At 39.8% G+C, this 21,748-nt stretch overlaps 2 long non-coding RNA genes across 2 annotated transcripts in view; both read left to right on the top strand.

The window, feature by feature from the left end:
• LOC125346625 overlaps positions 1–21,748 on the top strand; it is a 115,339-nt gene that overhangs the window by 36,550 nt on the left and 57,041 nt on the right. The window lies entirely within an intron of this gene.
• On the top strand, positions 1,963–18,172 carry LOC125346632. Its single transcript, XR_007209985.1, has 3 exons — positions 1,963–1,976; positions 17,516–18,007; positions 18,157–18,172. It is a non-coding gene; the product is annotated as an uncharacterized LOC125346632 (long non-coding RNA).

Below are 21,748 nucleotides of genomic sequence, written 5' to 3'. Positions count from 1 at the left end.
TTGCAGAAGGCTATTCAGAAAGCCAGCCAGTTATTCCAGGTCCTACACTTGATTTGTTTTGTTCGGTTTTACTTTGTTTTTGAGCTGGGGTCATATGTTGTACGAGCTGACCTCAACTCTAAGGTTCAATCTTCCTACTTAAGGCTTCTAAGCAGCTGGGACTATATTCATACATCACCATGCCACAATTCTCAAATTTCAATGTTGATCTTTAAGGGTCAGAAATGATGGTGCCCTGAACTACACAATCCAGCTTAAATAAGAATGTTTAGTAAACATAACCATTACAATTCATTTGTTGATGTAGAAATGGCTGAGTAGTGGCATGTATCAGGAAACCTTACTTCAGAGAAAGGCATAGAAACTCTTTTGGCTATCTCCAGACCAAGATGGCAGTATGAGCTCATTTTGAAACCAACCTACTCTGTTCCACTCCAAATATTCTGTAGTGAAGGTGCAAAATAATAATACTTAAAGGCAAAGGGGAAATATCGATACTTCCTATTCTAAATAAAGAAAGGAAATGCCAGGTAGAAATAATGATTGTAAACAGAACAGAGCCACAGTATCTTCTGGGATCTGGGGACAGATCTCAGTCCATCATACAAGGCTGGGACACGTGTCACAAAGGCAAGGCAGGAGGGCAGGCTGAAGATGCACACTTGTGAGGCAGAATGGCTTTGAGGATAGCTCCCGTTCCATATGTGGGTGTCACAGAGAGAAGCTGACTGTCTATGACTGCACCACCGCCTCTGTTCCCTACTTGGAAAGCAAAGATTGCCCTTGATTCATTGAGATAAGCTGACTTTCATATTTAGGCTTCTATATTTCTATAAACTGACTTGATGTGTATGGCTCAGCTACATTTCTTTGCTGTACATTATCTCCTAAAAGAATCAACACATGTAAGGTCACTCTGAGATGATGAAAACAAAAGCATTTTCATTTTATAGACATTTCTCCTCATTGCAAATCGGAATGACAGCTATTTCTTCACCAATTACAGATTTATTTTAGTCTCTGTACCCTATTAGAGATTTATTGTACTAGCTAATTATTCATTTTCCTTTGCTATCTGATGACACTCTCTGACAACACCTAGAATTTCCTTGGGATTTTCTGAAATCGTATAGCAGGTTCTTGCTATTACTGTTTCTGAGATTTCCATCCAGGCCTGATAAGTGTTCTTTCCAGCTGCAATAGTAAACCCAGTGCCTTGACTACAGGTTGTGTCCTTGCTGGCCTTTGCTGGATGTATTAATATCATTGAGGGTGAGGCACAGGATTGGCCCATGGAAGGAGGGAAGTGCTAGTCGAAATCACAAAGGAAATACTTTTTTTTTTCTGCCAGAGTTTGTGCTTGAACTGTGTCCTTAAGTTTCTTTTGCTCAAGCTGAGTGCTGTACCACTTGAGCTATAGTGTCACTTCTGGCCTTTTTGAGCATTTTATTGGAGTATTATGGAATTTCCTGCTGGGCTGGCTTTGAACCATGATCCTCAGATCTCAACCTCCTGGGTACCTAGGATTATAGGCATGAGCCACCAGTGCCCAGCTTAAGACTTGGTTCTGATGCTGTGTTCCAATAGTGCCAGAACAATGACTGCCTTCAAAGATATTTAGCCTGAACAAATGGAAGGCTGAAACTTCCATTTCATCCAATCTGTTAGAAGAGCAGATTTAATGGGGAGGGATAAATATATCAGTTTTGAATTACTCAGTTATGAAAAGAGACCCAGAGTGGAGTGCTATTCGAACATAAAGAAGAGTGAAATGCTGCCATTTTCAGTAAAATGGCTGGAACTGGAGATAGTCATGTTGAAGAAGCCAAGCTCAGAAAGATACATATTATTTTTTCTAATATATGAAATCTATAGCTAAAATAGTAGTAATACGACCCATTTTAAAATGGGAAACTCTTGGAGGAGACCTTGAGTAGGAGAAGGGGAGGAAATGCTTGAAGTACAATGTGTGTACTGTATGAAGCCCACTAAAAGCTCTTAAGAAAGAAACTATGAGTTGGTAGGGGCTAAGAGAGAGGGTAAATTTGATCCAACTACATTATATGCAAAGATTACAAAATAACCCCATTGTACAATTAATATAGACAAAAAATTTAGAGATAGTAAACCACAGGTATGCAGAGACAGAGGATACATGGAAACAGAGAGAGAAAGAGAGACTCAACTGTAAGTCAGTATGACTTGAAGAGATGGCTTATTGTAGTTATCTGGAATATAGTTCTTTCCATGCACTATAGCTGACTTGTAAAAGGTAAAGTTAAAAAAGACCATCGTGAACTAGGAGAGAGTGAGGGAACAGGTGATATTGTCAAAAGTGACCCCTCTGTACATAACCTTTAGGATAACAATTCAAACAATTTTTTAAAAAGACCATGCAGGAAGAAGGGTTGTCCATCTCCTATAGTCTGGCCTCTGGCTCTGGAACATTCTTCATTATTGACCCGACTACTACCCACTTCCAGACTCCACAGGTCTAGAAAGATTACTTTGAGAATTGAAGAATCATAGATTTTGCTAAATGACAGGGATGAAGTTTTTTTTTTTGCAACATAATTACTTCATTTATTAGTTTCTGGTGTATTTGCCTCAAGACTTCTCTTCAGGCACATATAAACACTTTTCCAAAATGTTATATACACAGATTTAAGCCTGGAAACTAAGGTATTTCTAGATTTCTTTAGATGATAATTATAACATCAATACATTTTTTAAATAAAAAGAAATAAGGAATGAATTACACCATTTGGTGGTGTGCCCTATGAAGTAGAGTAGCCCCCTCTTTCTTCCCCACCTCCCTCCTTTTTCCTCCATTACTATTTAACTTTTTGAGATAGAATCTTGATCTTAGCTTATGCAGGCCTGGAACTCATCATGTAACTCATGCTGGCCTCAACTCTTGATTTTTGTGTCTCAGCATTGTGAGTGCTAGGATTATAGACATGTACCATCATTCCAGCACTGTTATTCTCTTAATTCAGGCATTTCCCTCCTATTTTCTAGAAAGTAGCATTTCTTTCTTTCCTTCTTGTAAGAAAAAAGATCCAGGTGTAGATGGCTGACCCCTGTAATCCTAGCTACCCAGGAGGCTAGGATCTGAAGATCAAGGTTCGAAGCCAACCAGGGCAGAAAAGTCCCCTGAGATTCTTATGTCCAAATAATGACTTAAAAACTTACAGTGGTAGTGTGGCTCAAAATGACCTTTAGTTAAAGAGCTCAGGATGGTGCCCAGGGCCAGATTTCAAGTGCTCTGACTGACAAGAAAAAGGAATAATTAAAACACAAATATAATTTTGCAGATCTATCAAGGCTAAATAATGAGAATATGTTAAAATATCCGTTTGAGGAAAACATATGGAAGATCTCATGATTCTCAAGTCATTTTGAAGAATAAGTACCTTCAATAAAGAAATTGTTAAGTACTGTTGGCTGACTCCTATAATTTTAGCTACTCAGGAGCCTGAGCTATGAGGATGTGGATCAAGCTAGGCCAGGAAGGAAAGTCTGTGAGATTCTTATATCCAAATAACCACCCAGCAAAGCGACAAGTAGTGCTGTGGCTCTAGTGGTGGAGTACTAGCCTTGAGCAAAAAAGTTCAGGGACAGTGCCAAGGCCCTGAATTCAAGCCCCAAGACCAGCACTAAACAAACAAACACACACAGAATTGATTCCACATTTGGTACTGTATTATCCATCTAATGAATATTTAAATTAAGATCCAAAATGATCATTGTTTGTGAGTAATTTTATTAATGTCTCAGAAGAAGATTTAAGAATATTTAAAGAAATAAAAAAATCCAGTAGGGCTGGGAATATGGCCTAGTGGCAAAGCACTTGCCTCTGATACATGAAGCCCTGGGTTCGATTCCTCAGCACCACATATATAGAAAAGGCCAGAAATGGCACAGTGGCTCAAGTGGCAGAGTGGTAACCTTGAGCAAAAAGAAGCCAGGGACAATGCTCAGGCCCTTAGGCCACGCCCCAGGACTGGCAACAAAAAGAAAACAACAACAACAAAAAAAGAATCCAATAATAATTTCTGGCATTTAATTTTTTAAATTTTCTGGTGCACAGTCAGGCAAGCTAGCTGAAGCCTATACCCCTAGGTATTTGGAGTCAAAGATGAGGGAATCACAATTCAAGGCCTGGCTGGCTTGAGAGTTTATGACACTTTACCTCAACCATGGCTACGTGTGATGGCACTCACCTACCCATGGGAGAAATACAATGGCTGGGTTCAGTGGCATGTGCCTGTCATCTCCAACTCCTGTGGAAACACAATCTACGTGCATACATAGGGGATGGGGGTTGCTCAGCTCTTTAATATGCCTCGGTCAATTTTCTATGCCCCACAATAGATGAATGGATCCAAAAAAATGTAGTTGCTATACACAATGGAATTTTACAGAGCTATTAGAAAGAATAAAATACTGTCATTTGCGGGAAACAGCTGAAACGTCAACAGTATGATCCTCCTGTGTCCTTTTGTTGGAGTTGTTTTAGCTGATCCTTGTCTTATATGATCATGTGTACATAGCTGTTGAGCTATTTTGATGCACTGATAGGTTTATTCTAGACCTTTTTATGTTTAGTAGTTGTTTGGTTTTAGATACATAATGTAAAGTTGCTGACCCAAACATGTGGAAATACCATATGAAAAGAAGTTTGTTGTTTTGCAGACATGGTCTCTACCGTCCTCCCCCCTCCCTAATAGTCATGTATCAAGGAAACTTGCCCCTTTGTTCTCTGTGTTCTAGGCTTTTGTCACTCAACATTATTTTTTCAAGCTCTGACCCTGTGAATACCAATATTTTATAATTAAATCATTATGTAGTATTCCATTGTGTATAGGTACCACATTTTTTGAATCCATTCCTCTGTAGTGAGGCATCTGGGTTGTTTCCATATTTTGGCTATTGTGAATAGTGCAGCAATAAATATGGATGTGCAAATGTCTTTATGATATTTTGAGAACTGTTGTTCAGGATAGATGCCTAGGAGTGGTATGGCTGGGTCATATGTCTTTGCTGCGCTTTTTGAGGAATCTCCATACTATTCTCCAAAGGGGTTGTACTAATTTGTACTCCCCCCAACAGTGGAGAAGGGTTCCTCTTTCTGTGCATCCCCTCCAGCATATGTTGTTGCCTGAGTTCAGAGTATAGGCCATTATAACTGGAGTGAGGTGGTATCTCAGGGTTGTTTTTATTTGCATTTCCTTTCCTGCCAGGGATGTTGAACATTTCCTCATATGTTTCTTTGCCATTTTTATCTCTTCTCCGGTGGAGTCTCTCTTTATAGTTTCTTTGCCCATTTAATAATTGTTTTGCTGTGTTTGGAGGGGGATAGTTTTTTGAGTTCTCTGTAGATGATGGCTATTAGGCCTTTGTCTGTTGCTGTGCTGGTGAAGATCCTTTCCCATATGGCTGGCTGTCTTTCTAGTTTAGTGGCTATATCTTTAGCTGTGGAGAAACTTTTTATTTTGTAGTAGTCCCATTTGTCGATTCTCTCCCCTATCTGTTGTATCCCTGGAACTATATTCAGGAAGTTTGTACCTGTGCCTATAAGTTCTAGTGTCTCTCCTATTCTGTCCTTCAGTAGTTTCGAGTTTTCAGGTCTAATGTAGAGGTCCTTGATCCATTTTGAGTTGTTCTTGGCTGCATGGTGATAGGCTAGGGACCACTTTTATTTTTCTACATGTGGCTGCCCAGTTTTCCCAGCACCAGTAGTTGAAGAGGCTGTGTTTATTCCATTGTATGTCTTTAGCTCCTTTGTTGAATATCAGCTGACTGTAGGAATGTTGTTTTATTTCTGGGTCTTCTATTCTATTCCATTGGTCTTCAGGTCTGTTTTTATGCCAGTACCAGGCTGTTTTTGTTATGATGGCTGTAAAATATCGCTTGAAGTCTGATATTGTGATTACTTCTGCGCTGCTCTCTTTGCCTAGATTTGCTTTGGCTATTCTAAGTCTTTTGCTGTTCTCTTTGAATTTATGGGTTGTTTTCTCTATTTCAGTGAAGAATGTGGCTGGGAACTTGATGGGGATTGCATTGAATTTGTCTAATATTTTGGGCAATATGGCCATTTTCAGTATATTGATTCTGCATACCCATGAACATGGGAGGTCTTTCCATCTCCTGGTGTCCTCTTTGATTTCCTTTTTAAATTTTTATAGTTCTCATTAAATAGGTCATTCACATCTTTAGTTAGGTTAATCCCTAGGTAATTCATTTTTTTTTAGCTATTGCAAATGGTATTATTTCCATAATTTCCTTTTCTGCTTGTACATGGCTGGTGTACAGAAGAGCTGCTGACTTTTGTGGATTGATTTTTGTATCCTGTTACTTTGACAAAGTGGTTTATTAGTTCTAGGAGTTTGGGGACTGAGTTTTTTGGTCCTTCATGTATAAGATCATGTCATCTGTGAATTGGGATAGTTTGATTTCTTCTTTACTAATGTGGATCCCTTTGATGTCCTCCTCTTGCCTTATTGCCTTGGTAGGGATTCTAGCACTATGTTGTATAGAAGCGGGGAGAGCGAACATCCTTGTCTTGTTCCTGAGTTTAGGGGAAAAGGTTTTAGTTTCTCCCCATTTAATGATATTAGCAGTTGGTCTGCTCTATATGGCTTTTATTGTTTTAAAGAATGTTCCCTCTATTTCTGTTCTCTCCAGGGCTTTTAACATGTATGAGTATTGTATTTTGTTAATGGCTATTTGTGTATCAGCTGGTATGATGATGTGGTTCTTGGTCTTAGCTCTGTTGATGTGGTGAATTACGTTTATTGATTTGTGGATGTTGAACCATCCTTGTGGTAGTTGACTTAGCCTTGTGTCTGTGGGATAAAGCCTAGTTGATGGTGATGTATAATTATCTTGATCAGTTTCTGGATCCTGTTAGCTAATATTTTGTTGAGGAGCTTTGCATCTGTGTTCACTAGTGATATTGGTGTATAATTCTCTTTTTTTGTTGGGTCTTTGCCTGGTTTGGGGATGAGTATGGTATTAGCTTCATAGGATGAGTTTGGGATTTCTCCCTCTCTATTTCATGAAAGAGTTTGAGGAGTATTGGTATTAGCTCCTCACTGATGGTTTTATAGAATTCATTGGTGAATCCATCCGGGTTTGGGCGTTTCTTTGTTGGAAGGCTCTTGATTACTTCCTGTATCTCACTGTAGATTATTGGTTTATTTAGTTGAATTATTTCTTCTTGATTCAGTTTGGGCAGTTTATACTTCTCTAAGAATTGATCCATTTCTGTAAAATAATCATTCTTTAGTGAGTAGATGTTGTGGAAAGAGTTCCTTATAATTGTTTGTATATCCTGTGTATTTGTTGTAATTTTTCCGGTAGAGTCCCTGATCTTACGGATATTAGTCTCCTTTTTTTTTTTTTTTTTTTTTGTAAGTCTTTCAAGGGGTCTGTCAATTTTATTTATTTTCTCAAAAAACCATCTTTTACTTTTATTTATTTGTTGAATGGTCTTTCTATTCTCAATCAGATTTATCTCTTCTTTAATATTTATGAGATCTCTCCTCCTACTCGTTTTAGATTCAATTTTTTCTTGTTTCTCCAGTAGTTTTAACTGCATCATAAGGTTATTTATCTCTTCTGATTCCATTCTTTTAATGTGTATGCTGAGGGCAATGATCTTGCCTTTGCTGTACCCCATAGGTTTCTTTGTGATGTATTTTCATTGTTATTGTCCCTTATGAACTCGTTAATTTCATCCTTAATTTGCTCTGTGATGCAAATGTTAGATCAGAGTGAGGAGTTCAGCCTCCCAGTATTTGTGTATTTTCTGTGATATCCTTTTTTATTGAGGGCTACCTTGATTCCACTGTGATCAGATAGAATACATGGGATAATGTCAATACTCGTATTTGCTGAGGTTCTTTGTATGGACTATGATATCTATTTTGGCGTATGTTCCATGGGCTACTGAGAAGAATGTGTATTGAGTCTCTGTAGGGTGAAAAACTCTGCACAGATCTGTCAGATCCATGTGGGATATGGTGTTACTTAGGCCTTCGGCTCCCTTGCTAATCCTCTGAGTGTTGGATCTGTCTCTTGGAGAGAGAGGAGTTGTAAAATCGCCACTGTGATTGTATTTGTGTCTATCTTGTACTGTGGTTCTGAAAGAATTTGTTTGAAATATTTGGAGCCTCTTTTGTTTGGTGAGTATACATTTATCATGGTGATTTCTTGTTTCTGGATTTTTTCTTGTAGTAAAATATAGTGTCCTTCTTTATCTTTTTGAACTAATTTTAAAGAGAAGTCTAGTTTGTCTGAAATCAGATGGCTACCCCTGCCGTTTTGGTAGGTGCGTTTGCTTGGAAGATCTTGCTCCATCCTTTCATTCAGAGCCTGTTTTTGTCCTTTGCTGTAAGATGGGTGTCTGGAAGACAACAGATATCTATTTTTTGTCTGCAATTCCACTCTGCCAATCTTTTCCTTTTGATTTTAGAGTTCAATCCATTGGTATTTAAAGAGTTCATGGATAGGTGTGGTTTTTTCCCCTTCCATTTTCCTATTAGGCTGTGTTTTGCTTCTTTCCTTTCCTTTCTTTCTTGTCTTTATTGAGTTGTTTTTCCTATTGGGCTCTGGCTATTGTAGTTTTTTTCTGTTTCTGTTTGAAGGTACAGTACATTTTCTGTTGGGTGGTTTTCTCATCTTAGAATGCTCTGTAAGGCTGGCTTTTTTTGGTTTACATATTCCTTTAGTTTCTCTTTGATATGGAAAGATTTGGTTGTTCCCTTGAAAGTTAATTCTAATTTTGCTGGGTATCTAAGTCTGAGTAGGCAGTTGTTGGCCTGCAGGACTTGGATAGTGTTCTTCCAGGCTCTTTGTGCATTGTATGTCTGTGTGGAGATGTCTGCCATGATTCTGATCATTTTTTCATTGTAGTATAGTTCTTTCTTTGTTTTGACTGCATTCAGAATGTGTTCCTTGTTGTTAAAATCTGAGGCCTTGACTATGATGTGTATGGGGCTGTTTCTTCTAGGGTCTGATCTGCTGGGTTTGTTATACGCTTCTGTTATTTGTGTGAGGTTTTCCCTTTTGAGACTGGGGAAATTCTCTGTAATTATTCTATTGAATTTCAGTTGTATACTCCTGCTCTGATACTCCTCTCCATCTATTCCAATTAGAAGCAGATTATATCTCTTCTGCATGTCCACTATCTCCTGGATTAGTCTGCCCTAGAGTTTGACAGTTTCTTGGAATGCGGTAATCTTCTGGTCCTTATCAGCTGAATCATCATCCAAAAGAGAGACTTGATTCAAGATGTTCAATTCTTTGTGATGTGGCTTTGAGTGTTGTTTGCACTGAGGCAAGTGAGCTGTTTATGGTTGCCAGATCAGCGCTCATTGTGGTAATTTTGTCTTTTATTGAGTTGTATTTTGATTCCATTTTTTCATGCATTTCCTTTTCAGGATGTTAAGGTCATCTTTAAATGAGGAGGGGACTGTATCCATTTTTGCTTCCATTTTTTCTTTACTTCCTGAAGATCCTTGGAGAATTCCATTCTAAATTCCTGGAATTGTTTTTTCAAATTCATTCCTGAGGCTTTTGATCATTTCTGCTATCTTACCCTCCAGTGTTTTTTCATTTTCCATCTCCTCTTCTATTGTACTGTTTTTTGTTTTGTTTTGTTTTTGGAGCTGGCGAGTTGGCTTGACCTTTCATAAAATTTGTAATTTTTTTTTTGTGATTCATGCCTCTGGGATGACGAAGTTATGGATTCTGAATTCCCTCCTGCACTTCCTTTCAGAGGCCTCTAGGTGGCCTTCGCTTGGCTTTGTGCTGGTTTCTGCTGGTCAGCCAGCTGGAACTTGTTTGTATCCTGGCAGCTGAATAGGCTGTGGACTCAGCAGGGTGGAATACATCTTTAGTAAACTGTTTAGAAAAAGCCAGAGCTCGGTGGTTCAAGTGATAGAGCACTAGCCAGAACAAGAGAAGCTCAGGGACAGTACTTTGGACCCGAGTTTATGAACTAGCAAAACAAACAAAGAAAAGGGTGAGGGACATGATTCAATTAGTACAACACTTGTCTAGCTTGTAGGAGATTTTGTGTTCAAAGTCACACTTGCAGAGCCCATACCCTGATACAGTTCAACTCTAGGTGGCCACTATGTGGCAATCCTGCTCGTTGCTGTGTCTGCCTTCCCTAGACAAGTCTTCCTCTTTGTCACAATCTATGAATTTCACTGGTGTCCTGAACTACTAATGAGAAATGTAGTGATCGATTCTCCTCTATCACCCACAGATGAACTGAGCAGATCCACACATGCACAGACTCAGGGATCTTGGAGACTTTTTTGGATCAGGTTCACCCAGTGTGAAGGCCATGTGAAGGCACAAGAGAAGGTGTCCATCCACAATCCAAGGAGAGAGATCTCAGAAGATCTCAGGCTTGCAGTGCTGTGAACTATAAACCTCTTCTGTTTCAACCAGCCAATCTGCAGAGCTTTTGTTAGGGCAAACCTAGCAAATGGAAGTAGCCCCGTTTGCAATCCCCAGGTTTCCTTTTGTCCATTGAACTTTCTATAGCCTGCTTGCTGCTAGCTTCTGAGAATCTCCTCTTTCTTCTTCTTGGAAGGCCTTTGCTTATTACCTGATTGTTTCATAATCTTCCTTCTCCTTTCAGTCTCTTCCACTTTTATTTATTCTACTAATGTTTCTTCAGTGCTAGCCATATGCCTGGTCAAAAACAAAGAAAAACACCCCAGATCCTGAGCATGCAGCATTGAACAGGCATTGTGCCTGCCCTCAGAGGGCTGACAGGTTTCCTAGTTGGTTTCTTCTGTTAGAAACCTTTGTATTACTGTGTTCTATTGTACTTGCCAGTGGCAATTCATTTATTTGAATGGATGCAAACTTCCTACTAGATGTCTTGTGGCTTTTGTGTCAAATACGTCACTTCAAGCACAAGTGAAGAGAAGACAGGTTGTTTGGAGCAGACTCAGAATAAGGCTAGTTGACCTGAAGCTGTTTCCTGGAATGATGTGGCTACTCCATTGCTGTTCTGGGTAGTAGAACATTTGTCTTATTTCTGCTAAATGTGCTTTGGTTTTTAATGACCTTGTGGTTCTTTGTACCAGTCCTGGCCACTCAGTAATCATTAGCTGATTCCTAGTGGAAGTGCTCTGAAGCAATCACTGATTAAAACAATCTGATCAGGATGGCTGGAAGCAGCAAAAAGCAAGAGCTAGCCCAGGCAATAAAGATCAAGGAAAGAGGATTAGACTTTAGGGATGTAATTAGTTGTTTAGGGAACTATTAACGTGTTAGAAACAAAATGTCCTTTTCAAAAAGCGAAACAGGTTTCAGTAGCACTGCTCCCTGTCTGCCATCCTTTGAAGAAAACACCAGAAACATCAATTTTTTGTCAAAGTGGAAAATGTCAATGGCCCACATGGGATCATGTGGGGTTCTCAATGCAGGTGTTGTAAGCTTGTTGGATGACACACAACCTTCCATCTCCTTCCATTTTTGGAGACTCTCCTTGGCTTTGCAGACACTTTTTAGTCTCAGGATCCTGGAGGCAAAATGTCAGTGGGGTTCTCCATTTACTCAAATAAAAAAAAGAAGCCCCCTCTGTCCATTTGAGAACTCGTCTTCTCCTTTTTAGGCCAAGAAAAAGGAACTTACCTAAGTCGCAGACAAGATAACATCTAAGCTCAAAAGAAGACAGAAGAAAGAAACGATATTTATTTATTCCATTTTAGTATAGCCTAAACCCTCCCTTCCTTCCTTTCTTTCCTCCCTCTCCCCTCCTTCTCTCTCTCCCTCCCTTCCTTCTTTTTTTTTTTTCAAATTTTTATTATCAAACTGATGTACAGAGAGGTTACAGTTTCATACGTTAGGCATTGAGTACATTTCTTGTACTGTTTGTTACCTTGTCCCTCATTCCCCCTACCCTCTCCCCCTTTCCCTTGCCTCCAGATGAGTTGTTCAGTTCAGGTACACCAAACAGTTTTGCAAGTATTGCTTTGTATTTGTTTGTCTTTTTTCATCCTGTATCTCTTGATTTTGGTATTCTCTTTCAGTTTCCTAGTTCTAATACCAGTATACATGGTTTCCAATATACTCAGATAAGATACAGAGATAGTGTACTACAATCACAGTAAGGGGATATAAGAAGATCATCAATAATAGAAGCTACAGTTACACAAAGCACGTTGAAAGTAGTTAAAACAGTGATATAACAGTTGTTTCCATAACATGCAGTTCATTCCACTTAGCATCTCCTTATGTGTTCATAAGGATATACCTATTGGGCTCTTGTGATCCTCTGCTGTGACTTGCCTAAACCTGTGCTAATTATTCCCTATGAGGAAGACCATAGAGTCCATGTTTCTTTGGGTCTGGCTCCCTTCACTTAGTATAATTTTTTCCAAGTCCTTCCATTTCCTTACAAATGGGGCAATGTCATTCTTTCTGATAGAGGCATAAAATTCCTTTGTGTATATGTACCACATTTTCCTGATCCATTCGTCTACTGAGGGGCATCTGGGTTGGTTCCAGATTCTTGCTATGAGAAATTGTGCTGTGATGAACATTGTTGTGCTGGTGGCTTTAGTGTGATTATGTTTTTGGTCTTTTGGATATATACCCAAAAGTGGGGCTGTGGCTCATAGGGGAGCTCTATGTTTAGCCTTCTGAGGAATCCCCATACTGCTTGCCATAGTGGCTGAACCAGTTTACATTCCCACCAACAATGAAGTAGGGTTCCCTTTTGGCCACATCCCCTCCAACAATTGTTATTGTTAGTTTTCTTGCTATAGGACATTCTTAGTGGGGTGAGCTGGAATCTCAATGTTGGTTTGATTTTCATTTCTTTTATGGCCAGTGATGTAGAGCACTTTTTCCTATGTCACTTGGCCATTCTCATTTTCTCTTCAGAGAAGTCTCTTTGTAAGTCTTTAGCCCACTTGGTGAGGGGGCTATTGGTTCTTTGCGTTTTTGTTTTGGAGGAAGGTAATTTTTTTAGTCCTGCATATATTTTTGATATGAGGCATTTGTCCATTGTATGGCCGGTAAAGATCTTCTCCCAATATGTGGGCTTTCTGTTTATCTTGCGAGCTATGTTCTCTGTCCTGCAGAACCTCTGCAGTTTGATGCAGTCCCATTTGTCCAATCTTTCTTTGATTTGTAGGGTTTCTGGGTCTTTGTTAAGGAAGTTCTGTCCTGTGCCAAGGAGCCCAAGTGTTTCTCCTACTCCTTCCTTTAGTGTTTTCAGGGTATCTGTTTTGATTTCGAGGTCTTTTACTCATTTGCAATTGATGTTTGTGCAGTGTGATATATAAGGATCTAGTTTTAGTTTGTTGCTTGTGTTGAACCAGTTTTGCCAGCACCATTTCTTAATGAGGCTATCTTTCTTCCAGAGTATTTTTCTAGATCCTTCATCAAAAATTAAATAGGCATACTTCTATGGGTTCATTTCTGGATCTTCAATTCTGTTCCATTGGTCTTCAGGCCTGTTCTGGTGCCAATACCAAGCTGTTTTTATTACTATAGCGTTATAATACAGCTTGAAGTTGGGTAATGTAATTCCTCCAGCATTGCTCTTTCTGCTTAGGATTGTTTTTCCTATTCTGGGTCTTTTATTGTTCCATATGAATTTCTGGATTGCATCCTCTATTTCATTAAAAAATGGTGTTGGGATATTAATGGGTATTGCATTGAATTTGTAGATAGCCTTAGGCAATATTGCCATTTTGATTATATTGATTCTCCCAATCCAAGAGCATGGGAGGTTTTCCATTTCCTTAGTTCTGCCTTAATTTCATTTTTCATGTTTTAAAAGTTCTCATCATAGAGGTATTTCACTTCTTTAGTTAAGGTCCAGCTTAGAAGTAGAAACAGCAATAAGTGATCTCTCATCCAAGAAAAGCCCAGGTCCAGGCAGATTCACAGCAGAATTCAACAAGGCCTTCAAAACAGAACTCATACCAATATTTCTCAAACTCTTCAATGAAATTGAAAGAGAACGTTCACTACCAGACACATCCTAGGAAGCCAGTATAACCCTCATCTCAAAACCAGGCAGGGACTCATCACGGAAAGAAGACGATAGAGTGATTTCCCTGATGAACATAGATGCAAAAATTCTCAACAAAATTCTGGCCAATTGCCTTCAACGGGTCATCCAAAAAAAATCATACACCACGATCGAAGTGTATTCATCCCAGGGATGCAAAGTTGGTTCAATATACGCAAGTCAATTAATGTAATCCACCACATCAACTGGTGCAAGTTAAAGACACCACATGGTTATATCACTGGATGCGGAAAAAGCGTTCGATAAAATCCAGTACCTACTTATGCTAAAGCCCTGGAAAGTCTGGGTTTCCAGGGAACATTCCTGAATATAACCCAGGCAGTTTATGACAAACCAACATCAAGAATAACTCTAAATGGTGAAAAACTAAAGCCATTCCCTTTAAAATCAGGAGCAAGACAGTGATGTCCACTCTCTCCTCTCCTTTTCAACATAGTACTAGAATTCCTAGCCAGAGCAATTAGGAGTGAAGAAAATATAAATGGAATCCAAATAGGAAAAGATGAAGTTAAACTTTCTCTCTTTGCAGATGACATGATCCTATACCTAAAGAACCCCATAGATTCTACCCCCAAGCTACTAGAACTGATCAAAAACTTTGGCAAAGTTGCAGGATATAAAATAAATCCTCAAAAATCAATGGCATTTCTATATGCTAATGACTTGGGCGCTGAGACTGAAATCAGGAAAGCAACTCCTTTTGCAATAGCCGAAGAATGTTTTAGGATACCTGTGAGGTAACTAAATAAATCTAAAAGGGATGAATTGCCAAGTTTCAAAGGGCAGAAACAACCCTGGCTTAATGACAGGCAATGAATGATTGTTTCTTGGAAGGGGAGGAGAGAACGTAGAAACTTGGAGTTTGAAACTGGACTCAAGAAGTATATAAAGACCAAAGAGCTTTGAAATTGAACCACTGTCAGGAAAGGACTCTGCACTTGTGGGAGAGACAATTTAATTTACTACCAAGATGAAGCTGCTGTTCTTGTGTCTGGGGCTGACCCTGGTCTATGCCTACCATGAAGGAGAAATAGATGTTGTGGAGAACTTTGATCCATCAAAGGTAGAGGCATGCAGTAGCTCAACCTCTGACTTTGCTGGGAGGAAGGGAAGCCTTGGGAAATCTGAACCCAGCTTAGTCCTCTGAGGGCTCAGAAATTCTTTAACATTCGACAAAAGGGGTGGTTCTAAATCTTCGACTAAGACCAGTTGTGCCATATTGAATTGTGACAGTGCCTGGCTCAACCACTGTTGCTGGAGGGACAGTACAAAGGGGCTAGGTGCTGTGCCAATTGATCCCGGGTATAATGCCAACTGCAAATCCTAAGTCCTGGACCATGAGCCAATGTCAAGGAGAAAAGTGTCCATGTGGTGTTGCTTCTCTCTCAGTTGTCATATTTATTGAAGATTACAGGGATATGGTTTAACAATCTCTTGGCCACTGACCAAACGGAAAGGATAGATGTAAATAGTGATATGATTATTTTTGAAAAAAATATTGATGTCTTGAAGAACTCTTCCATGTTGAGTCATTTCCATACCAAGTAAGTGTGGCGTCTTTTTGTCGGTAAAGGGAAAATAGACACCTAGCTGTTGGCCTTGACCTCTTCAGACACAAATACAGGCACACACATGTACATAGAATCACATGGACACACATGGATACAGGCAGTGATCTATCCAATGCACAGTCCTGCTTCTAACACTGACCAGCACTTGATGGGACTGGGGCTTTGCCGGAATCAAGAGTTGATTATAGAAATAAAAATATTAGGAGTGGGAGAAGGAAAGGATAGACACAGTTGAATCACAGCAGGGTGCAAATATAACTTAAGAGCATGGAATGTACAATGTGAATCTCTTAGAAGTAGTTGACCAAGGAGATGCACCCCTTCCCACATTGAATTTCTGGTGCAAAGGGGTATAAAAATGATTCTACCTGATGAGATTTGAGAGGATCAAGACAGGTAATATTTGTAAATCCAGCAATGGTGAAAATTCAGCTAATGAGCTAGGCAAATGACTCTGGTATAATATCAGTGGAAAATAGAAACCAAAAAAAATCGTTTTACCTATACTTGAAATATCAAATTGAGGGCTGAGAATATGGCTTCATGGGAGGGCTTGCCTTGCATGCAAGAAGCCCTGGGTTCTATTCCTCAGCATCTAATAAAGAGTAAAAGCTGGAAGTGGCTATGTGGCTCAGGTGGTAGAGTGCTAACCTTGAGCAAAAAGAAGCCAAAGACAGTGCTCAGGCCCTAAGTCCATGCCCACGCACTTGTAAAATAAAGTATAAATTGAATCTGAGGTTCAAATAGTAGCTAATCTTGAGTAAGTATGCTCCCAGATGGTGCTCAGGCCCTGAGTCAAGCTTGAGGACTAACATGAGAGAAAGTGGCGGGGGAGGGAAAGAGCAAGACAGAGAGACAAAGACAGAGATAAACACAAGCAGTGTAAATAAAATCTGTTTGGTAACTGTAAAATGTGTTCATAATGGAAGTGGAATTAGAAATTCATGTTATAGTTGGAGTAGAGCCCAGGAAGGCATCTTCAGCCATGTCTCTGAGCATCACCTCATTCTGTTTCACAGAATAAACGGGCAGTGTACTGAAGTCTTTTTGATTTCTAATAAAACAGAAGAGAATGGTGTATATACTATTAATTGTAAGTAAACAGAAATCTTTCTAAATTATATTGTGACTTGCAAGGTATTTTTTAAGCTGTATTGTCTTTAGCACCTTGATCAGTTGTTATCATTTATCTCCTAATGCATGGAGTCCATTCTATTTCCTACATTCTGAATTTAGGGAGGATGTGGTCAAAATCCAATGTTTGGCACTTAACCCCATCACTCGTGATGGCTATTGTCACAGCGTGCTACACAGTACACAGCCCTAGGTATACGATGCCAGTGTCCTCACAGAGCAAACAGAGGCGTGTCACCCACAGAAATGCTGAGGGATGGGGACAGGTCTCACAGAGGGTGATGGAGGGGAAGTTGCTTTTGGGGAGAAATACACTGCTCACTTCATGAATTTCTTTATGAAGCCCAAGGAAATACAAAGAAAAGGCATTAGTTGTGTTCATCCTTTTTCTTTAGCATATGCATTTGCTTTCGTGTGTGTTTAGTAAATATTTTCCATTACTCTTATGTATTTAAGAAATTCTAGGCTGGGAATATGGCCTAGTGGCAAGAGTGCTTGCCTTGTACACATGATGACCGGGGTTCGATTCCCCAGCTCCACATTTATAGAAAATGGCCAGAGGTGGTGCTGTGGCTCAAGTGGCAGAGTGCTAGCCTAGAGTGAAACGAAGCCAGGGATAGTGCTCAGGCCCTGAGGCAAGCTCCAGGGATGGCAAAAAAAAAAAATAAAAAAAAAAAATTCTGAGCTCTGTTCTGTTTTCTCTACAGATGATGGATACTATGTATTTAAGGTAACTGATGTGAAATATGATGAATACATTATAGTTTTTGCCAAGAATGAGAAGCATTTCCTATTGGCTGAACTCTATGGTAAAGTATTTGCATGATGATACTTACCTACGGGTGGAAGGGCAGGAAACAAAGGAATCTTACATATAAAATGGTCTTCCCAAGGATCTCTGGGCCATCTCTCCCCCACTGAAGACAGATTTACCTGTGGTCCTCCCCCAGGCTCAGTGATGGGATGATGATAAAATCTCCCAGCATGTCAGGAAGATACCCTACTGATGTCAAATTCTTCCTGAGTACCAAGCTGTCGCCACCCTCCCAAATCCCTGCTCCTTCATTCCTCTCTATAACCAATTCCCAAGGCACTCTGGTTACTGTCATTGTGTTTCCAGGTCGACAGCGGGATGTGAGAACAGAAATTAGGGAAAAGTTTGTGGACTTTTGTGCAAAACTTGAAATTCCCGAGGAAAATATAGTGGACCTGACAAAAGTTGGTAAGTTTACCCATCTAGGGTTTCTCTTCCTGAAATTTATGTCACAAAAACGTAAAATTCAAGGGAATGTGTAAGATGGAGAGACATAGTTTTTCACTCAAAGAAATATAAAGAAGGTGGTTTGTTAATATATTCTTTCTCTGCCGCAGAAAATCCTTGTCTTCAGGCTTGAAGCGATGAAGAGGAGGCCTAAGCTTTCAGGTTGGTGATTATTGGGGTGAGGGTAGATTGCGACCAGGGTCTTGCATAAGAGGTTTTTGCCAAAGATTCCAATAAAAATAATTTGGTCAGTAGGTTTGTGTGGAAAGCTTAGCCTTGGGCAATATGTATTCAGGACCTGTGCTACCAGGAGCTTGGGAGCAAATGGCTTCAGGCACTAAGAAATAAAGGGAAAAATGCTGTTTATCTCATAGTTTGCTGTGCATAAAAGACAGATGAAAAGAGGAAGCATACTGATAATATGTTAAGAATCACTAAGACATAAAATCTGGAATGGGATAAACAGTAGGAATGAATATGACACTCAAATATATTTCTATGTTTGTGGTCCATCTGCTAGCTGAAGAGGCCATCTCCCTATGCAATTATGAGGCCCACGTTTGCCTTCAAACGCTGCATGCCCTTGACTTCTCATCAAGGAACATCTGCCCCCATCTGATCATCCTCCAGTATGGAAAACAGATTCTGACTTACTGTGAGACTTTATTCAGTAAAATATGTGAAATTTTCAGCAACTTGTATGAAATAAGTATTGAATAAAATTATCAATGGACATTGCCGTTTGTCATTAATATATGAGAAGGTCTTCAAACATTCTTCTTATACTAAAGATGGCAGAAACAAGCCTTTGATCCTTCTGTTAGTTTTTATTTTCCATAGAACCAAATGTGGGACGCTTAAGACCACATGAGCAATAGGAATGGGTCATTTACCCAGTACCCTGTGTTCCCCTATCCTGGTAAGCCACACAAGTCAGAATGCCAGGGAGTTCGATTTCTTCACCAATTGCCACTGTAATGGAATTTCTGTTTGTCTTCAAGTCAATTTAAGGTATGCATAGTAAATTTCTATGCTTTCCTCTGCTTGTTTAGTCCTGAGTGAACACTTCTTTGCTTAGGTTCCATCCTCATCACTTCCTCATCTCTAGGGATCTTCTGAAAAGTTCTGTGACTTGAATTCACTCCCGCCTCTACAAATTTCACTCTTCAAGATCTTCCTTAATCACCTAGGCTGACTTAATCCATCAGGAACCAAGGTTTTCTCCACATGTCTTTTCGCCATGTCCAGGGCAGAGTAAGTTCTCTCTCTCTAACTGTTCAATATTTCATTAGCCTGCAGTCATGTGACTTGTCTTTGTTTCTGGGAGAATGTGGAGCTGAGAGTGAATGAATGAGAGGGAGTCCCAAGGTCTGTACCCATAATCCTCCTCCAGTGTCTTAGAATCCATATCGAGTTTCAAGATTGTCCTGCATTAATCCTCTGCTATCCTGTCTCCATAAATACCATTTGCCATTTGATTTGCCTGTTCTCATGACCCAATGAGAGAGAAAGCATGTAAGACTTACTCCGTAACCTCTCTACCCTTAACCCCTTTTTGTGTGTGAGTCGGTTGTGGGGCTTGAGCTCAGAGCCTGGGCTCTGCCCCTGAGCCTTTATTCTCAAGAGTAGTTTTCTATCACTTTGAGCCACAGCTCCACTACAGGTATTGTTTTGGCTAATTGGAGGTAAGGGAGCTTTTCTCCCTGTCTTTGAACCGTGATCTTCAGTTCTCAGCCTCTGGATTAGCTGGGATTACCGGTGTCAGTCATCAGTTCCCGGATTCCATTCTCTCACTGTAGCATTGACAGATAGTGTTGAAGTTGACACCAGCATGACAAAGTATGACATGCCTCCTGCAAAGAAAGCAAGAATGAAAGAAAGGAAGGCTCAATCATTGTAGGAATAAGAGATAATTCATAAGAATATCTAGGAATTTGAAGCTTGTATATTTTGTTTTTCCCCTCAACCTCCCCCCACCCCAATTTCAGAAATCTAAATCATGTTCAGGCATCTTATTACTCCTCGGTAATGGATTTGGGCTGTCGTTCCAAAATGTGGCAGAAGGCTATCCAGAAAGCCAGCCAGTTATTCTAGGTCCTACACTTGATTTGTTTTGTTTGGTTTTACTTTGTTTCTGAGCTGGGGTCATATGTTGTACTAGCTGACCTCAACTCTAAGGTTCAATCTTCCTACTTAAGGCTTCTAAGCAGCTGGGACTATATTCATACATCACCATGCCACAATTCTCATTTTTCAATGTTGATTTCTAAGAGTGAGAAATGATGGTGCCCTGAAGTATACAACCCAGCTTAAATAAGAATGTTTAGAAAACATAACCATGACAATTCATTTGTTGATGTAGAAATGGCTGGGGAGTGGCATGTATCAGGAAACTTTAAGTCAAAGAAACCATAGAAAATCTTTTGGCTATCTCCAGACCAAGATGGCAGCATGAGCTCATTTTGAAACCAACCTACTCTGTTGCATTCCAAATATTCTGTATCAGTGAAGGCAAAGAGGAAATAGCTATACCTTCTATTCTAAATAAAGAAAGGAAATAGCAGATAGAAATAATGAGAGTAAACAGAACAGAGCAACAGTATCTTCTGGGATCTGGGAACAGATCTTTGTCAACCATACAAGGCTGGGACCCATGTCACAAAGACAAGGCAGGAGGGCAAGTTGAAGATGCACACTTGTGAGGCAGAATGGCTTTGAGGATAGCTCCCGTTCCGTATGTGGGTGTCACAGAGAGAAGCTGACTATCTATGGCTGCACCACGGCCTCTGTTCCCTACTTGGAAAGCAAAGATGGCCCCTGATTCATTGAGATAAGCTGACTTTCACATTTAGGCTTCAATATTTCTATACACTGACCTGATGTATAAGGTTTAGCTACATTTTTAGCTGTACATTATCTCCTAACAGAATCAACACATGTAAGGTCACTCTGAGATTATGAAAACAAAAGCATTTTCATTTTGTAGACATTTCTCTTCATTGCAAAATGGAATGACAGCTATTTCTTTGCCAATTACAGATTTATCTTTGTCTGTATACCGTATTAGAGATCTATTGTACTAGCTAATTATTCATTTTCCTTTGCTATCTGATGACACTCTCTGACAACACCTAGAACTTCCTTGGGATTTCCTGAAATCTTATAGCAGGTTCTTGCTATTACTGTTTCTGTGATGTCCATCCAGGCCTGGTAAGTGTTCTTTCCAGCTGCTATAGTAAACCCAGTGCCTTGACTACAGGTTGTGTCCTTGCTGGCCTTTGCTGGATGTATTAATATCATTTAGGGTGAGGCACAGGATTGGCCCATGGATGGAGGGAAGTGCTAGTCGAAGTCACAAAGGAAATACTTTTTTTTTTCTGCCAGAGTTTGTGCTTGAACTGTGTCCTTGTTTCTTTTGCTCAAGGTGAGTGCTGTACCACTTGAGGTATAGTGTCACTTCTGGCCTTTCTGAGCATTTTATTGGAGTTTCATGGAATTTCCTGCTGGGCTGGCTTTGAACCTAGATCCTCAGGTCTCAACCTCCTGGGTACCTAGGATTATAGGCATGAGCCACCAGTGCCCGGCTTAAGACTTGTTTCTGATGCTGTGTTCCAATAGTGCCAGAACAATGACTGCCTTCAAAGATATTTAGCCTGAGCAAATGAAAGGTTGAAACTTCCACTTCATCCAGTCGGTTAGAAG

This window comes from Perognathus longimembris, chromosome 1 (assembly GCF_023159225.1).
Source record: "Perognathus longimembris pacificus isolate PPM17 chromosome 1, ASM2315922v1, whole genome shotgun sequence".
NCBI classification, from domain to species: domain Eukaryota; kingdom Metazoa; phylum Chordata; class Mammalia; order Rodentia; family Heteromyidae; genus Perognathus; species Perognathus longimembris.
Note: the sequence above shows the minus strand (reverse complement) of the source record. Positions and strands in the feature narration are given on the sequence as shown.